Source organism: Pongo abelii, chromosome 4, assembly GCF_028885655.2.
Source record: "Pongo abelii isolate AG06213 chromosome 4, NHGRI_mPonAbe1-v2.0_pri, whole genome shotgun sequence".
NCBI classification, from domain to species: Eukaryota; Metazoa; Chordata; class Mammalia; order Primates; family Hominidae; genus Pongo; species Pongo abelii.
In genome coordinates this window covers 70,784,286-70,805,362 of record NC_071989.2, presented here as the reverse complement: position 1 = coordinate 70,805,362, position 21,077 = coordinate 70,784,286, and the positions used below count along the sequence as shown (strand labels likewise).

General features: G+C 39.2%; 2 long non-coding RNA genes across 5 annotated transcripts in view; one reads left to right on the top strand and one right to left on the bottom strand.

The window, feature by feature from the left end:
- Window positions 1–21,077, bottom strand: part of LOC100432862 (uncharacterized) — a 153,631-nt gene that overhangs the window by 66,866 nt on the left and 65,688 nt on the right. The gene's annotated exons all lie outside the window — the stretch shown is intronic.
- The window catches only part of LOC103890642 (uncharacterized), a 50,744-nt gene that overhangs the window by 2,858 nt on the left and 26,809 nt on the right, over window positions 1–21,077 (top strand). For both annotated transcript variants that reach the window (XR_008525287.1, XR_008525286.2), the window contains 4 exons: window positions 6,126–6,324; window positions 7,826–7,959; window positions 8,794–8,963; window positions 19,213–19,281. This is a non-coding gene — a long non-coding RNA (uncharacterized LOC103890642). The remainder of the gene's footprint in view (window positions 1–6,125; window positions 6,325–7,825; window positions 7,960–8,793; window positions 8,964–19,212; window positions 19,282–21,077) is intronic.

The following is a 21,077-nucleotide window of genomic DNA, read 5'->3' as shown; positions in this document are numbered from 1 at the left end:
TTTGAATAATCTTTACATATTCTAGATACAAGTCCTTGGCCAGATAGGTAATTCGAAAATATATTTTCCCAGTGTGTGTATTGACTTTTCATTCTCCAAGATAGATCTCTCACAGAGTAAAAGTTCTTAATTTTGATAAAGTCCATTTGTCAATTTTTAAAAATAAATTGTGCTTTTGGTGTCATGTCTAAGAACTCGCATAATAACAGATCATAAAGATTTTTTTCTAGGTTTTTTTCTAAAAGATTTATAGTTTTACCTATTACATTTAAGTCTATAATCCATTTCGAGTTAATTTTTGTATGAAGTATGAGGTTTAAGTCAGGGTTTTTTTTTTGCATATAGGTTTTCAATTGTTTTAATACCATTTGTTGACAAGATTATTCTTTCTCCATTGAACTATTTGTGCACCTTTGTCAGAAATCAATTAGCTGTCTGTTTTGGGGTCTATTTCTAGACTCTATTCTGTTCCAACGATCCTGAACCTTTTCCTTTGTCAATACCATACTGTCTTAACTACTCCAGCTTCATAATTAGTCTTATTATTGGGTGGTGTGATTCCTCCAGTCTTATTCTGTTTCAAATACTAAAATAATTGCTTTGAATTTTCATATAAACTTTTTATGACTTTAATTTTTGTTTTTTAAATGTTTATAACAGATGTTTTTTCACTGTTGTAAGGACACTTAACATGTCAACATATCTACCCTTTTAAGTTTTGAAATGCACAGTATTAATTGTAGGCACAATATTGTACAGTAGGTCTCTAGAACATATTTGTCTTGCATAACTGAAACTGCATACCCATTGAAGATGAATCCCTCATTGCCCACTTCTCTTTATCCCTGGCAACTACAGTCCTACTCTCTCATTTTATGTATTTGGCTGTTTTAGATATCTCATATAAGTGAAATCATACAGCCATTTGTTTTTATGTGACTGGCCTCTTTCACTTAGCATAGTGTCCTCCAAGTTCATTCCTGTTGTCACATATGGCAGGATTTACTTCTGTTTTAAGGCTAAATAATGTTTCATTGTGTATAAATACCACCTCTTATTTATCCATTCATCTGTTGATAGACACTTAGGTTGATGCCATATCTTGGCTATTATGAATAATGCTGCAACAAACATGGAAATGCAGATATCTCTGTATATGTTCTTAGGAGATATGTCTATTCAAGGTTCTTTGCCAATTTTTTAGTTGGGTTATTTTATTTTTATGCTATTCAGCTGAAGGTGTTTTTTAATCTTATTTTAGATACTAAACTCTTATCAGAATATGGTATACAAATATTTTCTCCCATTCTGTTGATTGTTTCCTTTGTTATACAGTATCTTTTCAGTTTGATGTAGTCCCACTTGTCTATTTTTGCTTCTGTTGCTTGTGATTTTGATGTCATATCCAATAAATCATTGCCAAGACCAATGTCATGAAGCTTTTCCTCAATGTTTGCTTCTAGGAGTTTTAAAGTTTCAGGTCTTATGTTTAAATCTTTAACCCATTTTGCATTGATTTATATGTATGGTGTCAGATAAGGGTACAATTTCATTCTTTCACATGTATACATACAGTCTTCTTAATAAATTTAAAAGGCCATATACCATGATGAAGTAGGATTTATCCCTGGGATGCAAGGATGGTTCAACATATGCAAATCAATTAAAGTAATATAGGACATTTAAAAAGGATTCAAAATTACATGATCATCCCAATAGATGTAGAAAACGCATTTAACAAAATTAAAAAACTTCATGAAAAAAAGAAACCCTCAACAAACTAGGTATAGAAGGAATTTACCTCAACATAATAAAGGCTGTATATTAAAAGCTCACAGTGATGTCATACTCAATGGTAAAATAACAAAAGCTTTTCCTGTAAGATCAGCAAGGCAAGGATGCTCACTCTCAACATAGCACTGAAAGTATTTCTATGAAACATAGCACAGGAAGTCCTAGCCAGGCCAGAAAAAGAAATAAAAATCATCCAAATCAGACAGGAAGAAATAAAATTACCTCTTTACAGATGGCATGATTTTATGTGTAGAAAGCCATGAAGACTCCACAAAAACCTATTAGAACTAATAAATGAATTCAATAAAGTTGCAGGTACAAAAATCAGTTGCATTTCTATAGGCTAACAATGAGCTATCCAAAAAGGAAATAAAGAAACAATTCCATTTACAATAATATCAATAATTAAAATACTTAGGAATAGGCAACCAAGGAGATGAAAGAGTTATATACTGAAAACTACAAAGCATTGATGAAAGAAAGAAGAAATACATAAATAAATGGAAAGATATTATGTATTCATGGATCAGAAGACTTAACATTGTTAAAATGTCCCTATTACCAAAAGTGGCCTATAGAGTCAATGTGATCCATATCGAAATCCCAAATGGCATTTTTTACAAAAATAGAAAAAACAATTTTAAAATTCACATGAAGCCACAAAAGACTCCAAATAGCCAAATCAGTCTTGAGAAAGAAGCACAGAGCTGGAGACATCACACTTCCTGATTGAAAAATATATTGCAAACCTACAATAATTAAAACAGTATAGTATTGGCATAAAAACAGGTATACAGATCAATGGAACAGAAGTGAGGGTTCAGAAATAGATCCACATATATATTCTGATCCACATATATCATCTGATCTTCAACAAGACTGCCAAAAATGCACAATGGAGAATGGATAGTCTCCATATAAATTTTAGAATCAGCTTGTCTCTACCTACAAAAATGCCAGGTAGGATATTTTGATTGGAATTGTGTTAAATCTACAGATCAATCTGAGGCAAACTGACCTCTTTACAACGAGTTTTTCAATCCTCGAATGGGGTATGCCTCTTCATTTATTTAGGTTTTTGTTGATTCCTGTAATTATCATTTTGTAGTTTTTTGCACAGATCCTGTGGGTGTTTTGTTATATTTATAGCTAAATATCTCACTTTTCAAAGCTACCATAAATTTTTAAAATTTGTTTTTTTAATTAATTTATTATTATTATTATACTTTAAGTTTTAGGGTACATGTGCACAATGTGCAGGTTAGTTACATATGTATACATGTACCATGCTGGTATGCTGCACCCATTAACTCATCATTTAGCATTAGGTATATCTCCTAATGATATCCTTCCCCCCTCCCCCAACCCCACAACAGTCCCCAGAGTGTGATGTTTCCCTTCCTGTGTCCATGTGTTCTCATTGTTCAATTCCCATCTATGAGTGAGAACATGCAGTGTCTGGTTTTTTGTCCTTGTGATAGTTTGCTGAGAATGATGATTTCCAATTTCATCCATGTCCCTACAAAGGACATGAAATCATCATTTTTTATGGCTGCATAGTATTCCATGGTGTATATGTGCCACATTTTCTTAATCCAGTCTATCATTGTTGGACATTTGGGTTGGTTCCAAGTCTTTGCTATTGTGAATAGTGCCGCCATAAACATACGTGTGCATGTGTCTTTATAACAGCATGATTTATAGTCCTTTCGGTATATACCCAGTAATGGGATGGCTGGGTCAAATGGTATTTCTAGTTCTAGATCCCTGAGGAATCGCCACACTGACTTCCACAATGGTTGAACTAGTTTACAGTCCCATCAACAGTGTAAAAGTGTTCCTATTTCTCCACATCCTCTCCAGCACCTGTTGTTTCCTGACTTTTTAATGATTGCCATTCTAACTGGTGTGAGATGATATCTCATTGTGGTTTTGATTTGCATTTCTCTAATGGCCAGTGAGGATAAGCATTTTTTCATGTGTCTTTTGGCTGCATAAATGTCTTCTTTTGAGGAGTGTCTGTTCATATCCTTTGCCCACTTTTTGATGGGGTTGTTTGTTTTTCTCTTGTAAATTAGTTTGAGTTCATTGTAGATTCTGGATATTAGCCCTTTGTCAGAGGAGTAGGTTGCGAAAATTTTCTCCCATTTTGTAGGTTGCCTGTTCACTCTGCTGGTAGTTTCTTTTGCTGTGCAGAAGCTCTTTAGTTTAATTAGATCCCATTTGTCAATTTTGGCTTTTGTTGCCATTGCTTTTGGTGTTTTAGACATGAAGTCCTTGTCCATGCCTATGTCCTGAATGGTAATGCCTAGGTTTTCTTCTAGGGTTTTTATGGTTTTAGGTCTAATGTTTAAGTCTTTAATCCATCTTGAATTAATTTTTGTATAAGGTGTAAGGAAGGGATCCAGTTTCAGCTTTCTACATATGGCTAGCCAGTTCTAATTATACATTGCTATTACATAAAAATATTATTAATTTTTCTGTACTTACCTTGGATCCTGCAGTCTCATTAAAGTCACTTCTTTGTTCTAGGAGACTTTTTTGTAGATTCCTTGGAATTGCCTTCATAGACATATATGACAAATGGTGAATAGGGACAATATTATTTCCTCCTTTCCAATATATATGACTCACTTATTTTATTTGTCTTTTTTATCTGTTCTCTTCCTTGTCTTTTATGTTCAACACTGTGCTTGCTTGAACTCCCAGCACAATGTTGAGTAGGAGTAGTGAGTATGGAGATTATTGTCTTGTTCCCTATTTTAGAAGCAAAGTACATAATCTTTTATCATTAAGCATCATGTCAGCTAGTTTTTTATACATGCTATTTACTGTTTGAGGAAGTCCCCTTCAATTTCCAATTTTCTAAGAGTTTTTATCATGAATAGATGTTGAATTTTGTCACATGATTCTTCTGCAGCAAATCAAATGAATGTGTGATTTGGGTTCTTAAACTGTTAATATAGTGGACTACACTTGGTCGTGGTATGATAATTCTTTTTATGTATAGCTTGATTTGACTTGCTAACATGTTGAAGAGTTTTTTGTGTTTATGTTAATCAGGAATACTGCTCTGTAGATTTTTTTTGTTATCTTTGTGTTTTTATTATCTTTGTGTTTATTATCTTTTTTGTATGTATCTTTATAAGATGCAGATGCAGGTAAAGCAGTGATTAGAGGAAAATTTCTACATTAAATGCTTATTTAAAACATTTAATAATGCTAGGAAAAAAGAAAGGATTTAAGTCAACAATGTAAGCTTTCACCTGAAGAAACTAGAAAGAGAAAAACCCAAAGCAAGCAGGAGAAAAAAAGCAATAAAAAATAGAGCAAAAATCAATGAGACAAAACATATGTGTTTGATATCAGGTTAATGCTGGCTTCATAGTATGAGTTAGGAGTGCTTTCTTCCATTTTCTAGAAGAGATTGTGTAGAGTTGATCTCATTTCTTCTTTAAATTTTAGAAGAATTAATCAGTGAAATAATCTGTACCCTGTAGATTTTTTTTCAGAAGAATTTTAACTACAAATTCCATTTGTTAATAGTTACAGAACTATTTAGTTTATCTATTTTATCTTGAGAGCCCTGATAGTTTGGGCTTTTCAAGGAATTGGTATAGTTCTTCTCAGTTGTTCAATTTATGTGCATAGAGTTATTTGTAGTATTCCCTGATGCTTTCTTTTTTATTGAGTTGTTTGTAGTATTCCCTGATGCTTCTTTTTTTATTGTGGTATGTAGGATCTATAGCAGTATCTTCTCTTTCATTCTTGATATCAATAATACTAGTCTTTCTCTCCCTCCTCCTCCTCTTCCTTTTTCTCTTCCTCTTCCTGCTTTTTCTCCTCCTCCTCCTCATCCTCCTCTCTCCCCCGCCCCACTTCATCTTATTGAAGGCCTATCAGTTTCATCAGTTTTAATGACCTTTGCAAAGAATCAACTTTTGGGTTCTTTGTTTATCCTCTATTATTTTTCTGTTTTCAATTTCATTGATTCTGTTCTTCATTGCTTCCTTTGTTCCTACTACTGCCATTAAGAGATTGCTTGGGGGCTGGGGTATGAGGGAACAGAGAAAATACAAAAGTATTAATGGATTTTTGCACTCTTTCTGAGAGTTAGAATCTCCCGCTCCTTGAACCAGCTTCTCCTGGAGTTCTCTCTGCTCCCTGGTGCCCACTTCTGGCTTTCAGGCCACGTTGTGTTCAGAATGGGAGATCTCAGAGAGGAAAAATAATAAACTCACCATAAATTCAGTGATACTCCAAATTCTGGCCTTTTTCCTCAATTTGCTTGCTACTATTTAATTTTTGTGTTCCTTATACATTCTGTCCAGGTTCTATAGTTTCCTCAGAGCAACGAGTTGGAGTGTGTTTCTTTCATCTGACCCCATATTCTTTGAGTCAATTCAAAGAAGAGCATAGGGCCTGATATATGGAACCATCTTATCTTCCACCATCACTATCATTCCATCTCCATGAGCTTATCTTCCACCACCACTCCATCTCCATGAGTTCCATAGAGATGCCCTGCAGGTGAGATTAAGATGACTTCAAATATTGGCACTCCCATGACTATACAGATCCTGGAGAGTTTAAAAACATTTTTTCCCTTTAGAAATCAATTCCTACTACATAAGAATGGGTAGTTTTCCCCAAAGGGTATATTTAGTGAATACCATCTTGGGGCATTATGTTCAATTGTGGTATAGATTGCCCTGAAGGCCTATGGTTGGTTTCATGAAATTGTCTTCCAAGCCAGACTGACAGTTTTTGAGATGACTGGATTTTTCTTCAAGGAAAAGCAAGCTTGCCTGTTATTCAGGCTCATGCATACTCCCTGTGGTCTTTTCTGATGCTAGGTAAATTTGTTCCAAGTTTCCCATGCTCTACTATCAACCAGAGCTGGACATCCACATCATCCTCATAAAGTGGAGTACCAATTCTCCTAGTGCAATTAGAGAGGAAAGCCCCAGTGGCAATACTCTTGCAGGCTTTATGGAAAGGTAAGTGTGGAGGAAGCCTAACACTAAATGAGAAATCTATACCTTTCCTACATGCCTGCCTGAACCAAATAAACCTTGTGCTACTATACAAGCGCTTGTCTTTTTAATATATTTTAAAATTAAAGTCAACATGGACATAGGGTGGGTGGCTCAAATTGAATGGTCATTGTGCACCAGGCTGGTTATCTCACTGTTAGTTACACAATAAAAGAGGATCAGATAAACACGGACATAACCTCTGCCTCCACTGATAATGTAAATCATCCCTTGTATCATTTGTCTTTCCTTCAGGCTGGATACAAAAGGCATAGAAATGAACGATTCATGCCTAAACATAGAACAGCTTGAAAGCTAGTACATGTCAGATGTTTATTCTAGGTCATCATTAAGGGGTTGAGTGGATTTGCTTATAAACACAGGCTATTCTGTCAGTGGGGAGTGGGAGAGATAGAGTGTGTTTTGCAGTTGGAGGCAGCTCTTTTAAAGCCACAATGCAACTTTTCTGCCATGCACAGTAAGTTACACAGATAATTATTTTTATAGGTAATGAAATGTTCTCTGAGCAGTGGAAAGTATAATATGCTATAGAAACAATGCTTTTTCTCTCCACTTTGTGCAAATGCCATTTTTCATTACCCACTGAGTGAGAGCTTGCTAGAGATTGAAATGAGAGCAGGGTTGCCCTCCCACTAATGGTCAGGCACTTCATGACACACATTCAGCAACGACCTCCATGGGAGCCCGAGGAGGTCTCCCCAAGCAGCTTCACCCACAATGAAGTCTGAAGTGCCAAGCCCTTGAAGGATGTCACATCTTTTCATGTTACCCGTTTCCACCAGCCTCATTCTCTGCCTAGGGTTTTGTGGGTTGTTATTGTTTTTCCCACCCAGTCCAACCAAAGCAGCTAAAGAAAAAGTGCCAAGACAAACAGAATGAGAGACTTGGGGACCCCGTAATGGGTACAGAGCATGAATGTGGTAATCATTCTTTTGATTTGTGCTCAGATATGTTTTCTATTTGCTTTTGCACAGAATGCACATTTTCCCCCTGGATTGCAAATAATCTGAACTAGGGTAAAACCATTACAAAGTGGCCTTCAAACATCATGTCTGTATTGGAACTGAATGATTGATCAGACATTTAAATACGGAAACTGGGAATTCAGGTAAATGGCACTGATAGGGTTTTGTTTTTTGTTTTTTGCTTTTTGGTTTGTTTTTTTAAAAAAAGCATGCTCCAAGTTGTTTATATAATCTTTGTTTGCTTGGGTTCTCTCTCTTTTTTGTTTTCTTTCTCTATCTTCATCTATCTTTTTAAAAAAAGAATTCTGCATTTTCCCCTTTTAATTATGCTCTCATTTCAATAATTTGGTTTTATCCACAAAGCCAAAAATAAAGAAATGATTTTTATATCATTCCTAACAATTAAAACAGGGAGAAAAGATAGAATTCTCAACATCTCCCATGTCTGGTCATCTCTGCTCTTTTTCTGGGGCCATACTTCCCGGGACAATCTTCATCTTCTTACATTGTCATTGGTGTCTCCCGACCAGCCTCTTTTGAAGTTGATCTCAAGCAAAGAAAAAGTACACATAGAATGACTTCTTCAGCTGACTGTCCTCCATTCTCACCCAGAAGAGAGGGGAAGAGGAAAAGCCCGGTTGGGAAATAAAGATGAATGTGCTCCCACGGTGCTGGGCGGGGCTGTTTTGTGCTGGAGCAGGCAGGCAAAGGAATCCCACGATGGGGCTCTGAGTCCCAGGTTAATGTCAAGTGCTGGGTTTTCTTTTAGTTACTCAAGGATCAAAGGGAAATTATTCAATAAAAAGGAACTTAAAGGGGACATCTGTGCCCACATAAACCTTAATCAAAAACACTTGTTCAAATGTAGCTTCCTTGACCTGCCTTTTCATATTGTCTTTTCAGCTCTTATACATACACATTTGTGATTAAAATAAAGATTTTCTCCATCACCATTCAACATTTCCTTTTCCTCTCAGCTGACCAGAATTTCACCAGGGTGACATGACAGTTTGTTGCTAAGGAACTGAAGACTGTGTCATAAGTGAGCATTCTGATGAAGAGGAGTGAACAGTTTGCAGCAGATTGGATATTAAGTATAAATCAGCTCTCTGTGTATGTCCCTGTTTGGTGGTATAACTGACAACAGGTGAGAAAGAGAAGGCTCAGGGCATTCCTGCTTGAAATGTGGATTCTTAGCCACCTCCTCTGTAAAAGCTACTACTCATCCCCTCAATTGCCTCTTAGTTTTAAGAATGTCCTCATGCATTCGAACTTTTCACTTCAGCTTGTTTTGCTTCTCTCTGCTCAGATCCATATTCCTCCATACAGTTGTGTCAGAGATTTATCACACTATGACCTCAGTCATATCCTCCTTTAAAAGGAGTCAAGCACAAACTTCACAAAGCCTCTAATATTCTAGGTGTTCAGCAGGGAGACTGGAACATGAAATTCCTCCCACTTGGAGCACACCCACATCAATGTTTCTCTAAAATCTATTTATCTTAGTCACGACCTATGAACACGAATAGAATGTGGTGAATGTTCCCTGTCTCTCGTGTGCCTGAGCACTGGAAAAAGTTAGAATTTATACAGTTGTAATTTCTAGGGAGGAGTGCAACAACTTCACATTTTTTTTAAACAGAATCATTTAAGGAGAGCATTTTAAATGTGTCCCTTCCCTTTTGCACCATTTAAAAAGATCTCTGCATCTCAATGTGGTTCTTCTGTTATCAGATATGTGGCTGATTTTGTGATTGTTAGATTAAGAAAAATGGGAAAATCTGACAGCAGATGATTCCACAAATGAATGATACACATACAATAATAGGTAAGTACTCACCAGGAGTAAAACAAACAAATATATACAGAAAAGGAAACAGTGATCCTTTGAGAACTGAAGATAAGAGCTTCATTACTTACATAGAAAACTACAGGAAGATGTGATCTCGATTTGATTGAAGGGAAGTAAACTTCAGTGGTCAAATCCTTGGGTGGTGGGCCAACATTCTGCTTGAACTCTGTCTCTACCGCAGTGCGGGGCAATTTGGAGTAATGCATGTTTGTTCTGCCTAATTGAGGAGGTTGGAAGCTAATGAGTTTTCTGAACACTGCAAAGAAGAATGTTGCATATGAAAGAGAAGCCAAGGGGTACATGGAAATGAAAATGAAAATGAAAAAAAATGTCCTGAGAACATGGGAGAGTTCATTGTGTTGGGCTGGGAGAAGTCCAAACAAAATAGGGTTTAGAAAGAGGTGAAGCAGTTAAAAGACACTCACCCGAGCTAGAACAAAACTATAAATGTAGAGTTTGACCCTGACCTCCCATAAATGATGCAGGCATGTGTTGACAAGCAAACAGACCTACAGCATGTCATTTGATTCTGCCCATGATTTATCCCATTACATGGGAATTTCTTTCTGTTCTCCTTGGGTTTTTTTCCCAACCACCCCAAATGTTTAAAGTCTATACACAATCTGAGAATAAAAAGTAAAAGCTACCTCAATTTACCTAATTTAATCTAAATACCTAATTGAAAATGTGTAATTGGACAGACAAGCCTTTGATTAGTGCCAATATAAATTTGGATTAAAGAGATTAGGGCTATTTAGCCTCAAGACAACAGTATTTAGGAGTCTCAACACAGATTGAATTGTTTCTATTCAGGGCTCTGCCAAAATGTAGAGGGATTAAAAAAAAAAAAAAAAAAAGAAAGAGCAAGAAATAGGCCCTGCCCTTGGGGATTTGGGACACAACAGTCTAAAATATATCAAAAAGACACACAAGATTGCCCAAGCTAAGGATTCCAAGAGTAGCTTTGACCAAACACGCTGCAGAAGAGAGGAGAAATCAGAAAAGCCTCGCAGAAAGGGAGATTCTTGTCCTGATCATCAAAAGATATAGAGGTGAGAAGAAGGAAGAAGGTGTCCTTGGGCTAGAGAATGATATATGGAAATGGAAGGAGGCTGAAATACCTCTGAGATGACTAGGAATATTCTGGTTCTTTGTTGGTATGTGACAAACTACCTCAAAACTAAGTGGATTAAAACAAAAATTTTATCTTGCTCACAATTTTTGTGTTGCAGTCATTCAGGAAAGGCTCAGCTGGGTGGCCTATCTCTGCTCTACATGGCACTAGGGTCCATTTTCAACATGGCTTCTTCACTCATAAGTTTGGTGCTTGGAGTCTGTGGTCTCTTTCTCTCTCTCTGTCTTTCTCCCTCCCTCCCCCTTCCTCACTCCCTATTATTTGCCCCTTGTCTAGGGCTTCTCACAGTATGGCAACTTCAGGGTAGTAGGATTTCTTACAAGGCAGCAGAGGCTTCCAAGAGATTGTTCCCAGAGACACAGCCAGAAGTTGCAAGGTTTCTTGTGATTTAGCCTTAGAAGACCCAAATGTCATATTTACCACATTCAGATGTTTAAGCAGGTCTTGAAGGCCAGCCTATATTCAAGGGAATGGGAATTAGACTGTATCTCTCAATGGGAAAAATAGCCAAAAGAAAAATTGTTGCCAACTTTTATCTACCAGAGGGAACAATTAATAAAGCAGATGGTTTAAGTGAGTGGTCAGAGCCACAGCAGGACAATCATCAGAGCGAGAGGTGGAGGATGAGTGCCAAGGACTTTGAAGGTGAAGTTGAGAGATTTGAACACTTCAAGAATAATACCTTCTTCTCCCAGCATAGTCTCTCTTGTGAAACTGCACTCAGCTGAATGGAAGAGAACACATGATCTCCTAGAGTTTCCAGACACTGAACTAGGGCGATGAAGGAGACTGAAATTCGCCATCTGCATCTCTCTAACAGGAGACTTTCTAGACAAAGCATATTTGGTTGTGAAGAATAGAAACTCATTCAAGCCAGTTTAAGAAAAGCAAGGACCAATTCAGAAGCACTGCAGGCAAGCGTAAGAGCATTCCAGGACAAGAGCTAGGGGATCTGGGCCACAGGAATTCTGACAAGTCTGATACGGCAAACTCCAGAGCCAGGGTTACTCTTCTGTTCCTGACAGGGGCCTGAAGTCTCTCATCTCTTTGCCAGCTTTGATCTCTTTCTTGTCTTCATGGACAAGCTTTGTCCATTGACTGACTCATCAGAGTACACATGGCCGAAAATGGCTGACCCAGGCCTGGGTGATCTTTGATTCCTCCAGGACCAATATGCCTTTGATTCCAAGCACCCAACAGTATCTGACTCCAGGTTGTGTATCTCTTGACTTGAATTCTGGAGATGAGGCAGCTAGTTGGATTAGACCAGTCCATGGATTGGTTCCCCTTGAGAGAAATGTCCACTTTTTTTTGGTTCAATCAACAACGGCTGTAGAGCAGGCTTAGGTGTTTAAAGACAAGTAACATGAAAACATCATTGCCTAGCTCCCCTCTCCATATCAGTGAGAGCGCATAGGTAGGAAGCAATTTGAGAGAAAAGGTGTAGGATAGCTAAATGACAAGAAAGAAGGACCAGGTGGAAAACATGCCTGGGGCTGGGGCTGGGTAAAGACAGAACAGGCTGGCCTCCAAGCCATTCTTCATTCAAATTCCGAACCCCTTCCCTGATGGAGTCAGACCCATTCCCTGTTGAACTTGTCCTGGCAGCCTTGATGTATGAAGCAGTAAAATAATAGACAGTAATGGATGGTATCAAAGAAGGTACCTTCCTATCTGGCTCTCACAGAGGATTTTACAATGGTACTGGGGGGTATTGGCCCTCTCTTTCTGCATTATTCTCCAGCACACATATCTCTGCTCAGGTCATAAGGGAAAGACTGATAGTGTAAGTGCTTTAATAATTTTAATGAAAATTATTAGGTTTTACTTAACATGATTTACATATAGGCCACTTGCCTGCACATAGCTCCCATGTAGAGATGGCAGGGATCCCTGCAGCAGGGATAACCCCAGGATTAGGAATGGAGGGAGGGAGGAAGGAAGGAAGGAAGGAAAGAGGGAGAGAGGGAGGGAGGAAGGGAGGTGGGGAGGGAGGGAGGGAAGGAAGGAAAGAAGGAAGGAAGGAAGGAATGGAGGAAGGAAGGGAGAGAGGGAGGGAGGAAGGGAGGTGGGGAGGGAGGGAAGGAAGGAGGGAAGGTAGGAAGGAAAAAATAACATGCACCAGGTAACGAGGCTGGAAAGCGGGGTACTTCTGGACAGAAAATAATCAGGGTTTTTTTTTTAAGAATCTTATAAAATAAGTATTGCTTAGCATAAGAAGTGTAGGAAAGGGAAGAAAATTAAATGAGGGATTTAGATCCATGGAGTGCAAGTGAACTACAAATTTGGTGAAAGTTTCATTTGTTTTGAAATTTTAAAGAGAATAATTTGTAAAATTTAGAAATAAACATTGATTTGGCATCTTTAAAAAAGAAATTAAGTTTTAAAAAATGAGTAAGAAAACAAATCCAGTTGGAGAAAAGTAGTAATGGCACCGCATACTGTCATAGAAGAATGCAAATCAGTATTTTCCTTTCCCCTAATTAGCAGACATAAATCAGGACAAATTTTAAATTGATGAGAGCTCTTTCAACACAGGAGAAAGATATTGACCTTCTTGTGGTAAAGGTAAGTATGAAGTACATTAAAATCACCATTTTTGCAGTAATCAAGTTTACCTCTACGATAACTTTGGACTATGACACCCCTTCAGAAATGCTGTCTGCTCAAAATTCTCCAAACACAGCACTGAATGGAATTCTGCTGGGGTAGAAGAATCATGACCGGGCAGTCAAAATCAATTTGTTCCTGTGATTGACACCAGGGCCTGTGTGTCAGCCAAGCTCTTTCATACCATCTGTGCTCTGATTATGATCAATAGGTTTTTGTGATATGCCCAGGAAATGTGCTGTTTGATTACTTTTACATGGGAGAAAAGACAAAAACGTCTCAATCTGGAGTCTACTGATGTGGATGTAGAAGCTGGTTGATGAATTATTAGAATATAGAGTTTGCACTGATAAACTTTTGAACTTTCATTGAACTTGTAGATTAAGAATAGGCAGTTTTTCCAAGAGGAAAATTCACCAGACAACCAACAATTTTTCTTTCACATATTTAAGCAAGATGTTCGATCTGGTAAGGAAATAATAGTAATTTATGTCTTTGATAATTGAGAAGGATTATAGTTCTATACACAGAAAAAGCAACCATCACCCGAGCCCTGTGAGTCACAAAGCCATTAAAGAAGAAGCTTCCAGCTTAAAAGCAGATGAAACCTCCGGATTTGGAGGGTGATGTTCTTCAAGAGAGACTTAAGAGAGGGGAAAGAAATCCCCATGTACTTGTAAAATTAGGGCCCCTTCTCTGCCTCCCTTCTGAACAAGTATAATGACACTTTTAAGGTTCAGCTTGATAACCCACACTAAAAGAAAAGCATGCATACACAAAACCATTTCCCTTAGTGCACATAGCTCCCCTGCATATACCACCAGGCCCACACAAGCACAGACCCACACTGACTTTCAGTGGGAGGCAACCCTCCAAATAGTAGCAATGAAGCTGCCTCCTTCAACCTGCAGAGACCCATAATTCTCAAAACGTCATTTGTCCGATAATCTGTAGAAACAGCCTGGAGCAGATTAAAGGTTAAGAAGGAAGATCGCTGACCAGCTGGAAACATGTGTTTGGTACATCCAACTAACTATAAGAAATTATTTTCCTGATAAAATAGCATCAACTGAGATCAGGTTTCTGAGAGATGGGTATTATTAATTTTGCTGCTACGACATCGAACAGCTTGCATTAAAAATACACACTAGATTGTGGCTCTTTGGCTTGATTGGTACAATGCACCAGAGATTTCAAAAAAACGCTGACCACTCCACAGTTCAGTTGGCCTTATTAATGATAAATCCTATCACCTCCCTTTACTTTAATGCTTTGCTTCCCTAGAATTCAATTTGAATCAATCCTATGATTATTTCTAAGCATGCACCTTGCTAGTGCTCAAAAAATGAGAGGACACAATCTTATTACTATTTGTTAGTAGCTGGGGTTTATAGCAACACAGGTGTTATAATGTAAGCCTGGGAAACAGTCAACAAGAATGAGGACCACAGTCTCAAAGAGAAGGCCAGGGATGGAACCTGCTCCACCTGGGGATCTAAACTAGGGTATCTTGGCTGCCAGTAATGGACATTTACGTAATTTTTCTCAAGTAATGAAGATTAGAAGATGTTATTGTAAGAACTTATGACCTGGCAGAGAAAACTCATCATGAACTTGGACAGATCTGCGAATCCATTTTTCTCTCCATCTCCTCTGTCTTTCTCTCATGGCATGTCTACCATGTCCACATGTTTGCTCATCCTCCTGTCTTTACCAACTTGGCTACTCAAAGTTTCTGTTTCCTCATAACTGTAGTTTGCACATAACCTCTCATAACCTTGACTCTGTCTCCTAGTTTTTAGTGTTAGTAATCGCCGCTTTATTTAAATTCTAAAATGGAGAGAAAATTTTATTGTCACTACTCACATTTCATGTGACCACATTCTGGGTTACTGGGTGGCCTCTAGCTGAACTGCTCTAATGTTGATTATCCAACATGGACCAACTCCCTATGGCCAAAAGGACCAAGTCAAGAGGTATAATAAAACCACCCTTTCATCAGGAGGAAGTTCAATTTATAAAGGGCAGAGTAGGCATTCTGAAGATCAGTCTGCCTTGTCCATGGGATAATGGGGAAAGGTTCTGTGGATGAGATAACATTTGAGATGATCATAAAAGGGTCCCATATGTGGATAGGCAAAGATGATGTAAACGTGGATATAGTAGCATAGGGAAAAACCAGAAATAGGAAAGAAAATATTTGTTAAGTATTTTAGTTTGGCTAGAGCACTTCTCAAGCTTTCTGTGCATATGAATCACCTGGGGATCTTGATAAAATGCAGATTCCTATTCAATGGGTCTAAGATAGGACCTGGTATTCTGCAACTTTAAACAAGTTCCCGGGTGATGCTGATGTGCTGCTTCACTCTGAGAAGTACAGCTAGAAGAAAGAGCCTTGAATGCCAAGCTAAGAAAGTGCTACTTACTCTACTTCAGTAAGTAACGAGAAGCCTTGAGGGATTTGGGAGAGAAGGATGATATAATCAGAGTGGTGTTAAAGGACAATTGATTTGGCAGTGCTTTGTGGGATAACTCAGAAGAGAACTGGAAGATCAGCTATTTAGCAATTGTAAAGGCCAGGAAAGAGGTAATAAGGACTAAATCAGTATGATCACAGTGGAGGGGAAGAAGGGGTATACAAAATCAGCTATACAGCCAATTGAACATGCCCTTCCCACTGTCCTTACCCAGTCTTGCTTTAGTTGACAAGAGAAGTAGCTTCTTCAGGCATCATCTGGTGACATCTTTGTCCTTTCTGGGGTGTCTGCTTTTCATTTCAAATCACATCTAAAGATACATCCTCTCTTTTACCTCTAACCCTTAATTTCATTCTCTCTGCCTAACTGCATTTTCTATTGTGTGCAACTTGCTGCATGATTTAACTATATTATAACCATGTAACTATGTTATTTCACTGTTATTTCATTGTGTACCAGTAACCAAATTCAGTAACTATATTTGTTCTGCTGAGGAGTTTTGTAGGAAGCATATCTGAAGGGCACCAGGCAGTGAAGTAAAGTCTATTACCACCTTATCACCATCAGGAAAATGATCTGTTTGTTTGCAGTTCACTGAAGTACATAGCTAAAGAAATTGAAAGAGAGCTTAGGCAGTGTCTGAGTGAAGTCCAGATATGGAGACAGATGGATACTCTGAATACTAGGCTGTGGTTCAAGATTCAAAAAATGGCTATGACACTGTGCAGAAGAGAAGTTTCCAAATGATGTTATAGACAGGGAAGAAGAGCTTGGAGAGACAGATCTTATACTGTAATTCAGAGCTTCTGTTACTACCTGGCTTACACTGTCCCTACTATCCATTTAAAGCCAAGCCAAAGATAAACTTGCTGTTAAATACAAATCCCAACTGAAATTTTCCTAAGGCCAAAGGCTTCATCGTATCCTGTGATTATGGATATAAATGAAGAAAGCTGGTGCTTGCCTATTGGATTGTTCATGCCATTTTGAGGTTAACCCCTGAACGCTGAACTTTGGTTTTCTAAGGCCCCTGTGCATTAAATAATTTATACAACAAGCAGGACTTTAAATCCAATCCTTTTCTTCCTAATAGGATGGGATTTTGTGCACATGTATATACTTATAGCTAAAAAATCAAACAGTTGTCACTGATCAAAACAACAATAATTTGTCCTGTGGGGAAAAAAAGAGTGAGAGAGAGAGAAAGAATAGAAAAGAAAGAAAGAAAAAGGAACTGTCCAGCCCTGGAGAATAGAGCTATTTTGATCGCACAAGAACATAATCAGAGTCAGGAACACAGTGAAGGAAATATTCCCAAAGGAAATCAAGATTAAGATGCACACTTCGGCCTCTTCCTACAAGCACCAACCTCCCAAGCCCACAGGTCATTTTGTTTGACAACGTCACATCGATTTACATTTCACAATGCACTCTTAACTTTAGAATGTTAATGTGCTGGCTGGAATTAGCTGTATCTTTAGAGAAGAGTCTGATCTTGACCATGTTCTCCTTTGGAGAGACTTCCTAGTTGGTTTGTTATTTTGATAAATGACAACCCAGGAAGAAATTAAATCAATTTTGTAGATACGCACGTGTGTGTGTGTGTGTGTGTGTGTGTGTGTGTGTGTGTGTGTGAAAGTGTCCCTGCAGGACAGACACTGGGAAACTGTGCTTTGAAGAGAACAAACCCTTTCAGGAAAAGGGTTCCATGTTCAAAAGGAAATTAGGAAATGTGACTTCTAGCCCAGATATTGCCAGGCCCACTTCCATCCTTGGTTTTGCTCCATGTTGGAGCTCAGGATTCTGGATGTATTTCCTTCTGAGTGCCCTGATGGTGGCAGAGGGCAGGGTGGGGTAGAGCAAGGCATAGCCTGTCATGCGGGGAATCTGTGCTGTCTCAGGGCTTTCCTCCAGAGGCAGTCCAGAGGGAGATACGCCAGTGTCATAAACCCTGCTTCCTCCTTCCTTATGTGCCACTTCTTTCCTAGTCCCACTACTTCACAAGTACATAACCATCTTCATTGGAAGTAACCTTCTTCCCTAGAGAGGTAAAGTGACTGGTCTATGGTCACGCAGCTATTAAGAGCCTGTGACAGAAAGAAATCCAGCCTCTTCAGTTTCAGGTCACTGCATGTTCTTTCCTCCTACCTTGTAAGCAGCTTCAGTCTTTGATGTGGGCCCTGCATTCTGGGCCACAGGACAGACTTAGGGTTCAAACCTCCCTGGGCCTCACCTGGCACTTCCCTGCCAAGGTTGCATCCTGCCTTTCTCTGAAGGGTCACCCTCTAGCCTAGTCATTGTAGAACCTACTCCTCAGTCCCAACATCACCACAAACACCCACTGCCCCTACAAGGGACAGGAGGGCTGAGATTTAGGGACTCAAGTATAGATACAAATTAGAATCTTTTTACTGTTATGAGAATGATGGTGAAAACTCCTTGAGGACAAGAGTTATATTTAGTCTGCAAATATGTATTGAGAAGAATCCCCAAAAAGTTACTATTACAGAATAATGATAAAGATTCCTGCACTTTAGTAGGGGGGCAGAGTTTAGGGATGGCATTATGAAAAGCTGTGGGAGTTTTGAAGCAGCCTTTACTCAAGAGATGGTTGTGTGCTGAGGGAGAGAAGATTTGGAGCTATTACTCACAATGCACCAGCAGAAGATTCCAAGTTGGAGAGCCTAGGCAGAGAAATTCCATGGGGTGTGGGAAGGTGGGGGTATGGTAAGAGGCAGCATAAGAATGACTGAGCTGAGGCTGGGCATGGTGGCTCATGCTTGTTATGCCCAGCACTTTAGGAGACCAAGGCGGGTAGATTTCTTGAGCTCAGAAGTTTGAGAGCAGCCTAGGCAATATGATGAAACACCTCTCTACAAAAAATACAAAAAAAATAGCCAGATGTGGTGGTATGCACCTGTGGTGCCAGCTACTTGGGAGGCTGAGGTGGGGGGATCACTTGAGCCTGGGACGTCAAGGCTGCAGTGAGCTGAGAGTGCACCACTGCACTCCAGCCTGGGCAACAGAGTGAGACCCTCTCAAAAAAAAGAAAAGAAAAAAAAGAATAGCTGGGCTGGACACACTTCACTACAGAGACGGTCATTCTCTCCAGAAGCCAGCATGAGGCAGAACCTGGCTGCCAGACAGGGGAGGTTCTTCCCCATCTAGAGACCAAAAGGTCAAGTGTAGAAACTCAGTTGGGTAGATGTGAAGGATGCTGTAGGCCAGCTGGCTCAGCCTCCATTCCTAACTTCCTCAGGGAACCAGTCTATGCTGTAGACACTAGAAAATGAAAAACTAACTTTCTCTTCCTCCTTTGCAGATAGGGTTCCTGATGGGATTGGGTTCCACCAATCAGAGCCACTTGCATGAGACCTCAACTGAGAGCCAGGTCAGTGGAATGCGAGGCACAGCACAAGGTCTTTACTTTGCTGGCTCAGATCATGGCAGAATGGTGGGCTCTGCCACAGACAGTGGGGGACGCAGTTTCCCTCAATCATATCAGAGCATCATCTGGGGAACTGGAATTGTTTCTGAAAGCGCCAACCAGAATCTGCTTATTCAGCACTTCCAAAATGTTCATAGGCCAATTAATACCTGATTATTAATGCTCTCCTGTTTCAATAAACTGGAACAATTTCTGTCATCTGCATCACCATGGACAGTGGCCAAGATAACATATCTGACTACCCAAACTGATCATTTTTTAGTACCCTCCTCTATGGGACAAAATTATTTTCAGTGATAATCATGTAATAATCAGTAATTATTATTACTCTCATGATTCATTCATTAGCTTTAAAACAATAATTTAAACAGAATAAATTTTAATTTTCAAGATATTATTCAAATCCAGTCAAATATCTCATGTATGAACTAAAATTTGCATTTACTAAACTTTAAACACAAATTAAAATTCCAAGTGGTTGTACAGAATGACAGAATTAAATTAACTCAGGTTTTGTGTCTTGGCTTTGCAATTACTGTGCTATCATCCTTTATCGATTATTTAAATGCAGGCATACTTAGTACCACAGGGGCTGGAGACACAAACTGTGCCTGAAGCCAGTTCAAACCATCTTGAACTGTTCTTTCTTACTGGAAGTTCTCCTAAGTAACTTTCACATAGAATATAATATTAGTAAAAGGATAAGTAATTAACTATGTTAATTTGAAGCATATATATGTATGTGTGTATATATATGGGTATATATGTATACACACACACATACACACGATGTATATGAGTGTATAGAATTAAAATTCAATAGTCACCACAGCAATTGTTTAGAAAGTGGACAAACAAAAGATTTGTGGGAGGATTATTTTATCACTGATATTGTTTGGAATTACTGGCCTAGGGATAATAAAAAGCAAAGTGACTCACAGTCGATTTTATTATTGGTTGTAAATTATCTGCAGACAATGCAGCTGTGTGCATCTTGAGGGAGGGTGCACCCGCCCCTGGTTGGGAGGTGGGGCTGAGCCTGAAAGAGCCTGATCCCAAGCCTGAGGGCTTCAGAGGGTTGTGGGCTTGAGGGGAAGTGGCGTGGCGAGGGGGAATTCCCAGACCCCAGCACCCTCCCCACCTGATACCTCCTGCATACCAGGAGACCCAGCCTGAGCCGCTCATGACTCCCCAGATTCTCAAATACTGCTGAAACATAAAGATCCCCCACAAATTGCCTTTGGTGGTGAGGAACCAAGAGCCCAAAACTGCTGAAACCCTGGTACCCAGTTCTCAGTAGTGAAGTGACCCACCCACCCCATGTGATGGAAATGTGTGCTTCAGCACAATTAAACCTCGTCTCCTGCCACGGGCCCTTGAGGGCCCACACAAGTTGTTGAATTTATGAATGTTAACTCTGCCAGTGCCGAAATTCCACTTTAACCTATACCTGGAATGCCTTCGTTCGCTGGCAGATGAGCTGCACCTTGGGTGTCTGCAGGGGACAGGGCGAGTGAAAGCCCCCACAGAGCTCTCAGCCTGTGAAGGCCCTGACCCAGGGCACTGTCTTTAATGAGAGAAGTTTCTCTCTTTTCCCCTCCAAGTGGTGACCGCACTGAGAGACATCTAAAGTTCTCTGAGAGCAGAGACAGAGTTTATTTCCGGTGTCCTTCGCGGTCCCCAGCAATACAACTCTCATAAAAGGTTAACTTCCTAGTTCTGGGGAGAGTCAAGCTTGT